This window comes from Cervus elaphus, chromosome 19 (assembly GCF_910594005.1).
Source record: "Cervus elaphus chromosome 19, mCerEla1.1, whole genome shotgun sequence".
NCBI lineage: Eukaryota > Metazoa > Chordata > Mammalia > Artiodactyla > Cervidae > Cervus > Cervus elaphus.
Window position 1 is genome coordinate 74,493,301 of NC_057833.1, and position 16,274 is coordinate 74,509,574.

General features: G+C 47.7%; 1 non-coding gene across 1 annotated transcript; it reads right to left on the reverse strand.

Moving 5' to 3' along the window:
- Nucleotides 1-5,557: 5,557 nt before the first annotated feature.
- Nucleotides 5,558-5,630, reverse strand: TRNAE-UUC. The gene has a single exon. It is a non-coding gene; the product is annotated as a tRNA-Glu (tRNA).
- Between the last annotated feature and the right edge of the window lie 10,644 nt (nt 5,631-16,274).

A 16,274-nucleotide genomic window follows, 5' to 3' on the forward strand; every position in this document is an offset into this window, starting at 1 on the left:
GACATTTAGATTGTCTCCATGTCTTGGCTGGCAGGTGATATTTTCTGTTCACAGCAGGCAATGTTTTTGTGCCCATCACCTTTGTCTATTGTAGAATAACACTGCCGTGAGCATTTGGGTACAAGTTTGTGTGAGACTGAATGTTGTTCTAAAATCGGATGGTGTCGGGTGTTCTCTGGTGGACTAGTGGTTAGGATTCAGTGTTTTCACTGCTGTGGCCCACGTTCGATCCCTCGTCAGGAACTAAGATTCCCACAAGCTACACCTTACGGCCAAAATACCTTAAAATCTTAACAAAATAAATAAATAAGTGGATGTCATCGGAGAGCTTGAATGACACACTCCACCTTTGAGACTTTTAAAACATGAATCAGATCTCAACTCTGTCCTCCTTCAAATTTCCCAATGGCATCTAGCAGTGTCACAGTGACATCTACGTGACCTGGCAGGAGCAATTTCCAAACTCGGTCAGGCTCGCCTCCGCTCCCTGCCCCACTCCCGGGGCACTGGCCCCCCTCCTGTGCCCTCCTCTCACCAAGTTCACTCTCCACTCCCCTCCATTCCCAATTCTCCACACCAATCAGGTCTCAGATCCAGCATCAGGACTTCAGTGGCCACCTTCATCCCATGCCCACCCTTCCAGTCACTCATTCCTTCTTAACTCCCTTCACAGCTCTTAGCAGGATCTGAAATTAGCTCATGCATTTTCTTGTTTTCTCTCTTCCCCTTAATGAGGGTTTGCTGACATTTTAAAAAAAAAAGCAAGAGTTCCCAAATGGAGCCATTTGCACACACACACACACACACACACACACACACACACAAACCAAGACTTAATTTCAGTGCCAACCACTCACAGGAATGTGACCTTTAAACTGATAATCTAAAATTTCCGGATCAGCAAGAGTTAGGCAGGCTGAATGGTACTGACCCTGCCAGTCCCTCCCCCAAGAAGGTGAGGGGCCTGAGAAAACCCTTTTTCTCCTGTTAATACCTTCCTCTCCATCCTTCTTCTGCTTCTTACAACCCCCTCAGGCCCTTCTGTTTGCTGGTTGTTATTGCTGTTTAGTTGCCCAGTCATGTGTGACTCTTTTGTGACCCCATGGACTACAGCCCACCAGGCTCCTCTGTGCATGGAATTTCCCAGGCAAAATTACAGGAGCAGGTTGCCACTTCCTTCTCCAGGGGATCTTCTCGACTCAGGGATGGAACCATGCCTTCTGCATTGGCAGGCAGATACCTGAGCCACCAGGCAAGCCTCTGTGTACTAAAGGAGATGTTATTGACTAATGGTTATGAGTCATTGAATAAAGCCAATTAGCCTTTCAAATCTATGCAGATGAACTTCCTTTTTCAACACTTGAGGACATGACCTGGTATCGCACGCCTGGTGTCCCCGTCCTTCCAGCAGTGAATGTGTGGTCCTGAAGGTGCCAGGGAAACAAGTGATGAGTGAAGAAACAGAACATGGAAGCCCCAGGAGCTCCCGCAGTCCTAGCTCCACAGGGCTCTTTTGAGATTAGCAAAGCCTGCTGTCCTCTTCCTACCCCACCTACTGTGTTTGTTAAAGTGCCTGTCTAGCGAACAGGAGATGCTGGGTTTGAACCCCAGTGGTATCTGGGACAGTTGATTGTATGTGTATGCAGTTTTGCTTGTCAGTCGGTTGGTGGTTGTGATTTGAGGGTTTTCTCCTAGATCCTGAGAGCAATGCATCCATCCACGGAAAAAGGTAAACTGTCCTCTGCCAGGCCTGTCAGACTTGAAATGAAGGAGGGCATGGGTGCTACCAGCATGCACACAAAGCGTTTTCTTCTCCTTTAAACATAAAGCAAGAAAGAGCAGGCGTGTGGCTTTGGGGTGGGCATGGCTGCCAGCAGAAGCTGCAAAGGCGCAAAGCAGCCTGTAGCTTCTGCCAGGAAGTCCTCCCCACCCAGAGGAGAGAATGCTTGGCTGATGTGCCCAAGTCCCCCGTCCCCTGTCCCCCTGGCATCGCTGGACACCAGCACCCAGTTCATCTGTACTGCATCACCTCCCTGTCTATCCGCTACCTTGGCCTAAACACACTCTGGTCTCATCTCCTCAACAGTCACAGGACAGTGGTCAAGTGGTCGGGTCAACCAGACACCAGTCCCCAGGTGGAACTACTATTACTATGGTGGAACTAGGGTTTAATTCCACTTGAAAGCCCACACATGGCCAAGAGCCTATATCAGCTATCTTCTGCCACAGTTAACGCTGCGTAACAAACCACCCTAAACCAACAGTGCTTTTACAAGCACATGATTCTGGGGATCAACCACTGAAGCTGGTCCACTGGGGCTTGTCCACTGGCAGCTGGACACCTCACACATCTGCCATCAGCTCAGGTGGACACAGCTGTCCCAGGCTCCAGGCTCCAGCAGGGTGGCCCGCCTGTTGGCAGTTCCTGGAGAATAAGTGTGAAATCCTATGGAAGTTCAGGCTTGGAATGGCACCACAGCCTTTCCGCCACATCCTGCCACGTACAGCCTCCCTCGAGGGGGTGAGGACACACCCGCCAGCTATTGATCTGAGGAGCTATGGAGTCGCAGCTCCAAGCGGCAGAGTCTGCGTGCAGCCTCGCAGAGCCAGAGTGCACAATCAGCCCGAGGCGCCGTCCGAGGCCCGGAGCTGAACCCTGCAAACCCCTCTCCCCCACTCCTGACCCCGTGGGGTGAGGTCCGGGAAACTGCGTGCTTAGCAAGTGCCCAGGCCCTTCTGACACGAGGGGTCCATGACCACATGTTAAAAGACACAGACCTGGGCTGATGGTTCTTAACCCAGACCTGCAGACCTCAAGATGTTCATGAACCCCCAGAAAAGTAAAATTTTTCACACTCAGGCCAGAGCCTTTATTCAAAATTGAAAAGGACTCCGTGGCCCGAGAAAGGTTAAAAGTCGCCCATAATCCACAGGTACTCACTTTCTCCGCGGTCTTATCCCTCTTGCCCAAGCCGAGTGTGACAGCCCACCCCCTCCACCGCACACAGAAGTGTGAGAACTGTTTGCCTGATTTCACATGCGGAGATCTGTGGCCAAATGCCTCTGGTTTGGGGGGAGAAAAGGGAGGGGGGGTTTCAGGGCACTTGAGGGAGGGGGCTGCAGCTGGGGGCTGAGGAGCATCCCCTATGCAACAGCTTACCGAACATGCTCAGGTCGGATGAAGTCTTTGTAGAGATAAAACCCTAAGGGAAAAAGAGGCCCGAGGATTTTGTTTCCTTCTCTAAAGTAACCCAAGAGCCTGGGTTTACTGCCCCAGGCCCACTATGACCATGTGGCGGGGGCTGCTGGGGCGTCTGTTTGGGTGGAACCATCATGAAAGGGGCGTCTTGTGTCCACTTCTGGGTGAGACCCACGTGACCTCTCCAGCCAACCTTAGAAGCCGAGCAGGGATGTCCGAGTCCCTAAAAGAAAACTCTGTGTCACCGGATTGTGACCCTATGACCTGAGCAGGACGCCCCTGGTAAGATCAGAAAATCCCATCTGGGAGCTTCGGAGGCAACGTGGACTCCCAATGCTCCCATCAGCCCAGATCCTTGAGTGGCCAACTCGATATGATCTCAGATGGCCCCAGCCTACAGCAGCTTGGAGCGGGGCTTCGGTTCCCAGCCAGAGATTAAGGCTGGATCATGCTGGTGAAAGCTCCAAGTCCTAGCCACTATACCAGTGATCAGTGACAAGGGCCCTGGCCCTTCAGCTTTGCAGAAAAGAATTCCTGCAAAGATGGAAAGTAGCGAAGCAAGTCAAGTATTAACAGAAGAGGAAAAGGAGTACAGTGAGTGTACAGAGACACACGGACAACTCAGAGGGAGAGAGAGAGCTGAGTCGCGCCCCAGTGGCAGTTTGAACTACTTTTATGGGGTATTCTTCCAGGTTTCCTTTGGCCGGTCATTTTTATTTCCCTGGTTCACAGTCCATATTCAGTATATCTCAGGATCCTTCCACATGTGCATACGCATCTCCTAGTAAAGATGGAATGTGGCCAGAGCATCTCTTGACATCACTCCCCTTTGAACTCCAAGGAGCCTCACTGCACAGGGAGGTCTCCTGTCTTCAGGAATGAGAAGTATGTGGTCTGAGCAGGGCCCAGCCTCCTCTTAATTGTGCTGTTATTCTGGTCTTAAAGTTTCCATCCACAGGGAATTTACCCTGGGGGCCCGAGGAGGGGATGGGGGGGGGGGGGTTGGAAGGCATCCACTTCCTTCCTCAAAAGGCAGGAGACCCGGCAACTCCCAGGAGAGGCTGCCCTAGAAACACAGATTGAGGACTTCCCTAGGGGTCCAGTGGTTAGACTCCAAGCTCCCATTGCAGGGGGCCCAGGTTCCAACCCAGGTCAAGTACCTAGGATCCTGCATGCAGCACAGTGCTGCCTAAGAAAAAAGAAGAAGAAAGGCTCAGTGCATAAAGAATCTGCCTGCAATTCAGGAGACCCAGGTTTGATCCCTGGGTGGGGAGGATCCCCCCGGAGGAGGAAAGGGCAACCTGCTCCAGTATTTTTGCCTGAGAAATCCCATGGACAGAGGAGCCCGGTGGGCTACATACAGTCCATGGGGTCACACAGAGTCGGCTACAACTGAGCAACTAAGCACAGATTCTGAGCCCCCAGAGTGGAGATGTTGACAGATGCTGAAGGACAACACAGGCTCCCTAGGATCGCCAGCGGCCCTGAAATTCCCCCAACTCCACCCTACTGGAGTAAGTCCAGACCCCTGGGTCTCGGGGCCCCCTCCTGCCAGAGTGAGAGGCAGGGGTCTCCCCGGAGAAATGCCAGGAGAGCCCAGAGAGGTTGGGGACCATCCCTGAGGGTAGCCTGAGAGGCCCTGGGCCCCCGGACTCCTCTACTGATGGAACCAGGCCTCTTCTCAAGACTTCCGGCTGATGAGGGAGGTGGGCAGTGACTGCCCTTAACCCTCTGGCCCCTCTCTCCCGTTAGAGACCTGCAGGGTGACAGCACTGGCTGCTGACAGGCTTTCAGGTGGGCAGAAGAAGAAGGTCTCTTGGAGGCCCCATGTCCCCTGGTCTGATTACACCACTCTGGTTTGTCTTCTCCTCTGCTAGAAACTGTTGGGGAGGGGAAATTCCCCCCTCTGCCCTTTTTGGGTTCTCATGGCTGGACCAACAGTAAAACTGACACTAGACAGATGAGCAGGAGAAAAAGAAACTAATTTTAATTCATGTGCCTGGAAGTCTCATATAGATGGAACCTAAGAAATGGGCAAAGCAGGCAGCTTTCCTAAGACAAAAAAAAAAAGGTAAATTAGGGAGGAATTGACAGGACAAAAAATTTTGGGTTTGGGTGCCCTGTTAGTGAAGAATCTAAACAATTCAGGCTTTAGTCAATGAACGAAGTCAAGAGGTCGATGAAAGACGTCACAGGCCTCTCAGCCCCAAATACCTGTCTCTGGTGATAAGGGTCCTTCTGCCCCCAGGTGCAGGCGTCCACCTTTCACAGGAAGAGAAGAGAGAAGAGTCAGAGTGTTCCTCTTCCACTGGTCTTTTTTTTTTTTTCCGCCACGCTTTGAGGCTTGAAGGATCTTAGTTCCCAAACCAGGGATTGAACCTGGGCCCTCAGCAGTGAAAGTGCTAAGTCCTAACCCCTGGACCACCAGGGAAGTCCCAGAATGGGCATTTCTTGAGCAACTTTAATTCAAAATAATCAACATGCCATTGAGGCACATTTGGGGGTTGCCTGCTCTGAGCCCCCACAAAACCACCACTGGAGCCTGTGCTTAAGAGCTGCCTCCAATGACGCTCCGGGTGGAACATGGTGTTCCTCTGGGCTCCCATTGCAGCCAACTCCAAGTTCCCAAACCCCCTCCTGGGGAAGAATCTTGCATCAAGTTCTCTGCATCCCTTTATGTCCAGCCCCAACCCCAGGCTGGCCCAGCTTCCCCCTCTAAACTCGGGAGACCTGGCTCCCCCATGTTCCTTCGGCCAGGGGCTGGTCAGTGGTTACGATGACATTATGTGACCTCCACTTCTCAGGAGGCAGACAGTGATCTAAGGGACCCTGGACAGGCCTTTGAGTGGCATTTGGTATTTTCAGTCCTAGTTCCATCATAAAGAATCAGGCCAGCTATCAAAACAGATCCCCTTCATGGATCACTGCCTTGTGGAGAAGGAGCTTGCCTTGTGAAGCTATGAGCTATGCCATGCAGGGCCACCCAATACAGATGGGTCATAGTGGAGAGTTCTGACAAACCGTGGTCCACTGGAAGAGCAATGGCAAACTGCTCCAGTATTCTTGCCTTGAGAACCCTATGAACAGTATGAAAAGGCAAAAAAGATATGACACTGGAAGATGAGCCCCCGGGGTCAAAAGATTATGCTCAAAACATTTCAAGCCAGGCTTCTGCACTACATGAACCGAGAACTTACAGATGGTTAGATAGCATCACTGACTCAATACACAAGAATTTGAGCAAACTCTGGGAGACAGTGGAGGACAGAGGAGCCTGGCGTGTTACAGTCCATGGGGTTTGCAAAGAGTTGGACACAACTCAGCGACTCAACAACATCAAAGCAGAGCTCCCATTCTGAAAGAGAAAGCAGCCTAGGTTCAGAATGAAAGCAAGCCTAAAGACGCCTCATGCTTCCGCCAGCAAGGTCCAAGCAGGAGACAGAAACCACAGGGAGATTTTAAGGGGAAGGCTTATTAGAAGAATTACAAAAGGGCGTGGGGGTGACAAAGAATTGGCTGTAACCAGTACAGAGAGCTACAGAACACAGGCGGAGCAGGTGCAGGGAGGAGCCCTAAGGCTGACATGGGGCTCCCAAGGGAGACCCCCACCCCTGGTCTTGCTGGAGCAGGCAAGGCGTGGCCCCGTGTGGCCGGCAGCCTAGGACAGGCATGGCAGAGAAGTCTCGAAGGCCTCCCTAGTGGGGCTGTGGAGGCCTGCCCTCTGGGGTGTCTGGAGGGGCCCTCCCCCAGAACTCTCTGCCAAGCCACAAAGGGGGGAAGCGGGAGAAGTTGCTCAGGGGACGTGACAGGTCAGCCCCGTGATGAGGCCCTAGGAGAATGGCCTCTGCGGGGGCACTGCGGGGCCTGAACACTGAAACCAGAAGAGAAACCCTTCTCTCATGTCCCTTGGGGGCCCTGTATTGAACAGGCTCCATACGGCTCTGGCCGCAAAGCCCAGAGCAGGCAGAAAAGGGAGTGTCTGGTTTATAATAGCCAGGACATGGAAGCAACCTAGATGCCCATCAGCAGATGAATGGATAAGGAAGCTGTGGTACATATACACCATGGAATATTACTCAGCCGTTAAAAAGAATTCATTTGAACCAGTTCTAATGAGATGGATGAAACTGGAGCCCATTATACAGAGTGAAGTAAGCCAGAAAGATAAAGAACATTACAGCATACTAACACATATATATGGAATTTAGAAAGATGGTAACGACAACCCTATATGCAAAACAGAAAAAGAGACACAGAAGTACAGAACAGACTTTTGAACTCTGTGGGAGAAGATGAGGGTGGGATGTTGCGAAAGAACAGCATGTATATTATCTATGGTGAAACAGGTCACCAGCCCAGGTGGGATGCATGAGACAAGTGCTCGGGCCTGATGCACTGGGAAGACCCAGAGGAATCGGGTGGAGAGGGAGGTGGGAGGGGGGATCAGGATGGGGAATACGTGTAAATCTATTGCTGGTTCGTGTCAATGTATGACAAAACCCACTGAAAAAATAAATAAATAAATAAATTTAAAAAAAAAAAAAAAAGAAAGAAAAGAAAAGGGAGTGTCTGAAGCTGAGAGGTAACAGGCCATGAGCTGGCATGGCCCAGACCCCAACGGAGCCTGACCCTACAATCAGCTGTTCCACAAATGGCCGCCACACGAGTCCCGCGGCCGGCTGGGCTAGGGGGCGTCTACAAGCCGCCAGACTTAGTACGTACAAGTGCAGGACGATGTTCAGATGCACGACAGACACTTTGTTAGTATAAATCCCATGCAACACTTGGGACATACTTATACTAAGAAATGATTCATCCTTTATCTGAAACTCAGATGTAGCCGGGCATCCTGTGTTCTTTTCATTGAAGCATGGTTGATTTGCGATATCACATTATCATTTCAAGTATGCAACAGAGTGATTCAGTTACCATTTTTTCCTTCAGATTCTTTTCCATTATAGGGTATTACAAGATATTGAATATAATTCCCTGTGCTGTACAGTAAATCCTTGTTGCTTATCTATTTTATTTATAGTAGTTTGTTAATCCCATATTCCCAATTTACCCCACATCTTCCCTTTGGTAACCACAAGTTTGTTTTCTCTGCCTGTGAAACTATTTCTTTTTTTTTTTTTAATGGCTATGCTTGGTCTTCGTTGCTGCTCGTGGGCTTTCTCTAGTCACAGTGAGCGGGAGTTACTCTAGGGTTGCAATACGTGGCCTTTTGTTGTGGCCTTGCAGTGGCTTCTCTAGTTGTGGAGCACAGGCTCTAGGAAGTGTAGGCTTCAGCAGTTACAGCATGCAGGTTCAGTAGTTGTAGCACAGAGGCTTAGTCGCTCAGTGGCTTGTGGCATCCTCCCAGACCAGGGATCAAACCTGTGTTCCCTGCATCAGCAGGCAGATCTTAACCACTGGACCACCAGGGAAGGCCAAGACTATTTCTGTTTTGTTAATAAGTTCATTTGTACTGGTCTCTAGATTCCACAAAAGTGATGGCATATATTTGTCTTTGTCTACATACGTCACTTAGTACGATCATCTCTAGGTCCATCCATGATGCTGCAAATGAGAGTATTTCATTCTTTTTTATGGTTGAGCAGTACCCCATTGTATTAATATATAAACATATATATGCTATATATATTCTGCATCTTCTTAAGCTAATCATCTGTTGATGGACACAGGTTGCTTCCCTGCCTTGGCTGTTGTAGATAGTGCTGCTATGAACATTGGGGTGCATGTGTCTTTTTGAATTAGAGTTTTCATCTTTCCCGGATATATGGGCATCTCTGTTTTATCTGACACCTCAACCCCAGCACTTCCCTCAGGGACAGAGCTTGATAGACAGAGAAAAGTTTCCTTGAGGCATTTACTCCAGCATCTTCTATTCACAAGAGCATCAGTCAAATACAGGGCTGGCTGAAGTGGCTTAATCCCTGTTCCCCTCCCCTCTCTTCCCCAGGGGCTAGCCTGGGTTTCTTCCATCAGAGTGTCTGTAACAATCCCTCCTTTGCTCACAAGCATTTCCTGGGACCCTTCTGCTGAGCTCCAGGCTGAGTCCTCTGGGCCAGCTGTGCTTTGGAGTTCAAAGCATTTGGAGCTAAAAATAATGACAATAGGACATACTATACACTATATAACCTCCATCAGGGCTGGGGGCGGGACCCCGACATCAATACATGAACACTTCTGCAGCCAAATCCATCCCTCTAAGGGGATAAATACCCCATAAACAGTATTGCAGCTTGCTTACAGCTGATTTATACAGTAATAGACTGGCTCCTGAGATGCCAAGATAACTTGAGACAGTAAATTCTCTAGGACTTCTCACTCCTAAGGAAAATGTGATACAGTTTCAAGTTTACACCAGTTCAAGCGAAGCTCTAGGCCTGGACATGAATGTGTAGTCGGTCATCTCCAGGCCCAGCTGCCACAGCTCTAGAGGAGGCCCAGACCCTCTGCATGGCTCCGGTCACTGGGCTGGAGGTGGGCACTGGTGGATGGTCATCTCAGGCCACGATGCAGCCCTGTAAAGATGGGGCCTCTCAGCATATCTCGAGAAACCCACTCAGAACTAAGCCATCTCTCTGTCTTAGTAATCACCTGCTTGCTGATCAATGTCCTCAAAATCAGTGTTTGGCAAGTCACATCTCATGACCGCACAGTCCCTGGCAGCCTCCCCAGTGTCCAACAGAGCCTTCACCACCTTCTCCCCACCTTGTCCCCATCTATATTTAATTCAGTCCAGCAATTTCTCCATCCCTCAAGGAAGGCATAAGACCTGCTCCATTTCCCTGTCCAGCTTTTCTTCCGTGGCCCTGTCCCTGACTTATACTTCTGGTGGATCACCTTTTGGGGTAAACAATAAAGGTCGGATCACCTTTGCCTCCTCTGGGCAGGCTTCCTCTCCAGGTCGGTTCCAAGCATTGCATTAGAACAGTCTGGTCCATCCATATGTCAAGGAGCTCAGCCTACCGTCCAAGCACCAGTCGCTGTGGAAATGGCAGTCTTGGGAGGGGACAATTCCAGAAGCCTGGTTTATGTCCACTTTAGGAAGCACTCACACCCCCTACCTCAAAAACACATCTATATTCACTCTCTTTTTTTTTTTTTTTTTTTTTTGCCATAGCGCTCAACTTGTGGGATCTAATCAATAGCTTCCCGACCAGGGATTGAACCCAGGTCCACAGCAGCCTGTGTCTTATCCACTGGACCCCCAGGGAAGTCCCTATATTCATTCTCCATGGAGTGCAAAACTCCTTTCATAAATTTGGGGGAAAGTGAATGTCAGAAATATTACTTCTCAAAAGACTTTCAAGAAGGTATGGTATGCAGGAATAAGACAATATTTGTTTTCGCCCAGCCTGGCTTCTCTCAGTGAATTCATGCTGCTGATTGAAAAGGATTATCAGGCAGATGGAAAAACACTCACTGGGTTACCAGTACGTATTTGTTTGTATAAGAGGGCATGGGCACACATTCGTCATGCACACCTGTGGCTTTTTCCATCCACAACCAGTGCTTTCATCCTGAAACCCTGCTTGCATCCTCCTCAACCATTCTAACGCTCTTCTAGAAATGGAGCACGGGGCCCAGCTGCCTCGTCAGATCTGAAGACCGGTGCAGACAGGTTTTAACCTGAAACAATCTTAGCAAATTCATCCATGTGATTTTCAAGTGGTTCCTAAAGGGAAGGTTTTCTACCACAGACATTCAGATTGTTTTTCATGGAGACACCTCCTAAATTTCCACAGCCAACCTTCTGAATATTCATGCTCACCTTTAAAGATCATTTCTTCCTGCGACATCCAAGCTGTTTCATGAGCAGCAAACCGCCATTTGGCATATGCTGGCGTCCTCACTGCCAAACACACCGCTCATTCCTGTTATCATCCCCACTCACCCACCCACCTCATCACTACCCACCCCACTCCCCCCACCCCGCCCCACCACCACCTCCCCGCCCACAGTGGTTTCCACTCCATGTTTCAGTAGGTGTTGGTCATCACCAATACTGCAAAGCTTTGACAGCCTGTCCTGTGATCTTGAAAGTCATCTCATGGTGGGTCCCAACATCTCTAGCTTCTTTATATCAGCAAGGAGAGTTTCTCCCACAGCAAGCAATGGGGTGTCTTTCTCTTTTTCTGCATGAACAGTGCAATTGAGCCCAAAGTCACAAAATGGAAAAGAAGCCTCAGCGACCAACAGAGATGCCTATATCCTTGGGAGGGCTGGAATACTACCGTCAAATCAGGTCAGATTCTGCAGCAAAATGAGTCTTGGCACCAAGCTTAATGGGGAAAAAAAGTCTCAGTCTTAACTTTTTTCATTTTGGAATTGCAGGGACTGTGGGTTCTACCAGGGAATCAAGGAAAAGATAGAACCAGGATCTTCAGTGAGCTCCCAGTCCAGCAAGAGAGAGCTATCAGCCATCAGAGCACGGCTCAGTGGAGAAAGCAGTACTGCTCCACGACATCGGGGAGGAATACCGCTCCCTCTACCCCTCCAGGTTCTTCCAGCAGCTCTGAAAATTAAATTGTCCTGGGCCAGATTAACAGGAGAACGTCAAACAAAAGTTCAATAACATGGAGGAGGCCTGGCAAAGTGAGCATCTCACCAAAATGGCCTTTTCACACTGTTCATGGGGTTCTTGAAGCAAGAATACTAAAGTGGTTTACATTCCCTTCTCCAGTGGCCCATATACTGTTAGAACTCTCCAAGATGACCCATCCGTCTTGGGTGGTCCTGCGTGGCAAGGCTCCTAGCTTCCTTGAGTTACACAAAGCTGTGATCCATGTGATCATTTGGGTTAGCTTTCTGTGATTGTGGTTCTCCTCCTGAAGGGTGTGGGATTTATAGTTCTTGCTTTCTGATGGGGGGAATGGCTGGTGGCAAAGCCAGGCTCAGTTCAGTTCCATCGCTCAGTCATGTCTAAATCTGCAACCCCATGGACTGCAGCACACCAGCCTTCCCTGTCCATCACCAACTCCCGGAGTTGACTCAAACTCATGGCCATCGAGTCGGTGATGCCATCCAACCATCTCATCTTCTGTCGTCCCCTTCTTCTCCTGCCTTCAATGTTTCCCAGCATCAGGGTCTTTTCTAATGAGTCAGTTCTTTCCATCAGGTGGCCAAAGGATTCAAGCTTCAGCTTCAGCATCAGTCCTTCCAATGAATATTCAGGACTGATTTCCTTTAGGAAATCAATTTCATCTCCTTGCAGTCCAAGGGACTCTCAAGAGTCTTCTCCAACACCACAGTTCAAAAGCATCAATTCTTCGGTGCTCAGCTTTCTTTATGGTCCAACTCTCACATCTATACACAGCTACTGGAAAAACCATAGTTCTGACTAGACGGACTTTTGTCACTGCTTTTTAACATGCTGTCTAGGTTGGTCATAGCTTTTCTTCCAAGGAGCAAGCGTCTTTTAATTTCATGGCTGCAGTCACCATCTGCAGTGATTTTCGTGCCCAAGAAAACAAAATCTCTCACTGTTTCCATTGTTTCCCCATCTATTTGCTGTGAAGTGATCAGATGCCATGATCTTAATTTTTTTAATGTTGAGTTTTAAGCCAACTTTTTCACTCTCCTCTTCCACTTTCATCAAGAGGCTCTTTAGTTCTTCTTCGCTTTCTGCCATGAGGATGGTGTCATCTGCATATCTGAAATTATTGCTATTTCTACCAGCAATCTTGGTTCCAGTTTGTGCTTCATCCAGCCCAGCATTTCGCATGACATACTCTGCACAGAAGTTAAATAAGCAGGGTGACAATATACAGCCTTGACATACTCCTTTCCCTCTTTGGAACCAGTCTGTTGTTCCATGTCCAGTTCTAACTATTGCTTCTTGACCTGCATACATATCTCTCAGGAGGCAGGTAACGTGGTCTGGTATTCCCATCTCTTGAAGAATTTTCCTCAGTTTGTTGTGATCCATATAGTCCAAGACTTTGGCACAGTCAATAAAGCAGAAGCAGATGTTTTTCTGAAACTCTCATGTTTTTTCTATGATCCAATGGATGTTGGCAATTTGATCTCTGGTTCCTCTGACTTTTCCAAATCCAGCTTAAACATCTGGAAGTTCACGGTTCACACTGTTGAAGCCTGGCTTGGAGAATTTTGAGCACTACTTTGCTAGCATGTGAGATGAATGCAATTGTGCGGTACTTTGAACATTCTTTGGCATTTCCTTTCTTTGGAATTTGAATGAAAACTGAACTTTTCTAGTCCTGTGGCCACTGCTGAGTTCTCCAAATTTGCTGGCATACTGAGTGCAGCACTTTCACAGCATCATCATTTAGGATTTGAAAAAGCTCAACTGGAATTCCATCATGTCCACTAGCTTTGTTTGCAGTGATGCTTTCTAAGGCCCACTTGACTTTGCATTCTAAGATGTCTGGCTCTAGGTGAGTGATCTGGGTGGTTATCTGGGTCATGAAGATCTTTTTTGTATAGTTCTTCTGTGTATTCTTGCCACCTCTTCATATCTTCTGCTTCTGTTAGGTCCATACCATCTCTGTCCTTTATTGTGCCCATCTTTGCATGAAATGTTCCCTTGGGATCTCTAATTTTCTTGAAGAGATCTCTAGTCTTTTCCATTCCATTGTTTTCCTCTATTTCTTTCCATTGATCACTGAGGAAGGCTTTCTCATCTCTCCTTGCTATTCTTTGGAACTCTGCATTCAAATGGGAATAGCTTTCCTTTTCTCCTTTGCCTTTCCCTTTTCTTCTTTTCTCAGCTATTTATAGGGCCTCCTCACATAACCATTTTGCCTTTTTGCATACCTTTTTCTGGGGATGGTCTTGATCACTGCCTCCTGTACAATGTCACAAACCTTAATCCATAGTTCTTCAGGCACTCTATCAGATCTAATCCCTTGAATCTATTTATCATTTCCACCCTATAATCATAAGGGATTTAATTTAGGTCCTATCTGAATGGTCTAGTAGTTTTCCCTACTTTCTTCAGTTTAAGTCTGAATTTTGCAATAAGGAGTTCATGATCTGAGCCACTGTCAGCACCCAGTCTTATTTTTGCTGACTGTATAGAGCTTCTCCATCTTCAGCTGCAAAAATATAATCAATCTGATTTCGGTATTGACCATCTGGTGATATCCATGTGTAGAGTTGTCTCTTGTGTTGTTGGAAGAGGGTGTTTGCTATGACCAGTGTGTTCTCTTGGCAAAACTCTGTTAGCCTTTGCCCTGCTTCACTTTGTACTCCAAGGCCAAATTTGCCTTGGAGTTACTCCAGGTATCTCTTGACTTCCTGCTTTTGCATTCCAGTCCCCTCTGATGAAAAGGACATTGTTTTGGGTATTAGTTCTGTAAGGTCTTGTAGGTCCTCATAGAACCTTTCAACTTCAGCTTCTTCAGCATTATTGGTTGGGGCATAGACTTGGATTACTGTGATATTGAATGGTTGGCCTTGGAAATGAACAGAGATCATTCTGCCATTTTTGAGATTGCACCCAAGTACTGCATTTTGGACTCCTGTTGACTATGAGGGTTACTCTATTTCTTCTAAGGGATTCTTGCCCACAGTAGTAGATATAATGGTCATCTGAATTAAATTTGAACCATTCCAATTCATTTTAGTTCACTGATTCCTAAAATGTTGATGTTCACTCTTGCCATCTCCTATTTGAACACTTCCAATTTACCTTGATTCACGGACCTAACATTCCAGTTTCCTATGCAATATTGCTCTTTATAGCATCAGACTTACTTCCATCACCAGTTACGTTCACAACTGGGCATTGCTTGTGCTTTGGCTCCATGTCTTCATTCTTTCTGGAGTTATTCCTCCACTCTTCTCCAGTAGCATATGCCCAATATGACCTACTGACCTGGGGCATTCATCTTTCAGTGTCATTATCTTTTTGCCTTTTCATACTGTTCATGGGGTTCTCAAACAAGAATACTGAAGTAGTTTGCCATTCCCTTCTCCAGTGGACCACATTTTGACAGAAATTCCACCATGACCCATCACCTGTTATCTTTATCTGTCAGAGGGCAGACAGAATGAAATCCACAATCATAAATAGCATCACTGACTCAATAGACATGAGTTTGAGCAAACTCCAGGAGATAGTGAAGGAAAGGGAAATCTGGTGTGCTGCAGTTAGTTCATGCGGTCACAAAGAGTTGGACAGGATTTAGTGACTGAACAACAACCCCATAAAGGTTGAAGCCCTTGCCTTCAACACCATCTTCAGCTAAAGACAAAAGAGGATTTCAGGGGTAGTGGTTTGGGGCTTCAAAGGGGCAGAAGGCAATTCACCAAGATGGAAAAGCAGATGTTTGGTAAACAAATGTTTGTGGGCCCTGCAGTGACAGAGGGACACAGAGTGGACTCTGATCTGTAGATTTCCCTACCACTCTGGCCCATGTTCTTTGTAGATATCTCTGGTGGTGGTTCTATTCCAGGAACAGGCTCCTTATCTAAATTCTTTAGGCAGCTGAGGGAGAGGTAAAAAGACTTCCCAAGTCTTCTTTCTTAAAAAACTATCAGTCTAAATTAATCCTCAGGCCAGAAACACATTTTTGGGTGGCACATTTTACCTGTCCCAGTGAGCATGAACTGTCAAGCTTGACACTATGCTCCAAGGTAGGCACTACTGATCCCATGAACAAACAGAAACTCGAGTCCAAATAAGTTCATAATCAAGTGCTATAGGCTAAATACTCATGTCTCCCCACCCAACACATTTAAATTCTAACCCCCAAGGCGTGAGACTTTTGGCTCATGATCAGGCCATGATAGTAGAGTTCTGATGTATGGAATTAATGCCCTAATAAAAGGGACCCCAGAGAGCTCTCCTTTCCCCCACATGAGGACTGTGGGGAACCAGTATCAGTTCAGTTCAGTTCAGTCGCTCAGTCGTGTCCGACTCTTTGCGATCCCATGAATTGCAGCATGCCAGGCCTCCTTGTCCATCACCAACTCCTGGAGTTTACTCAAATAGTATAGGCCATCTCAAAATATACCTCAAAATGACATATTACTTTCTTCTTAATATACATATTTTATTGAAGTATAGTTGACTTACAATGTTTCAGGTGCACAGCAAGGT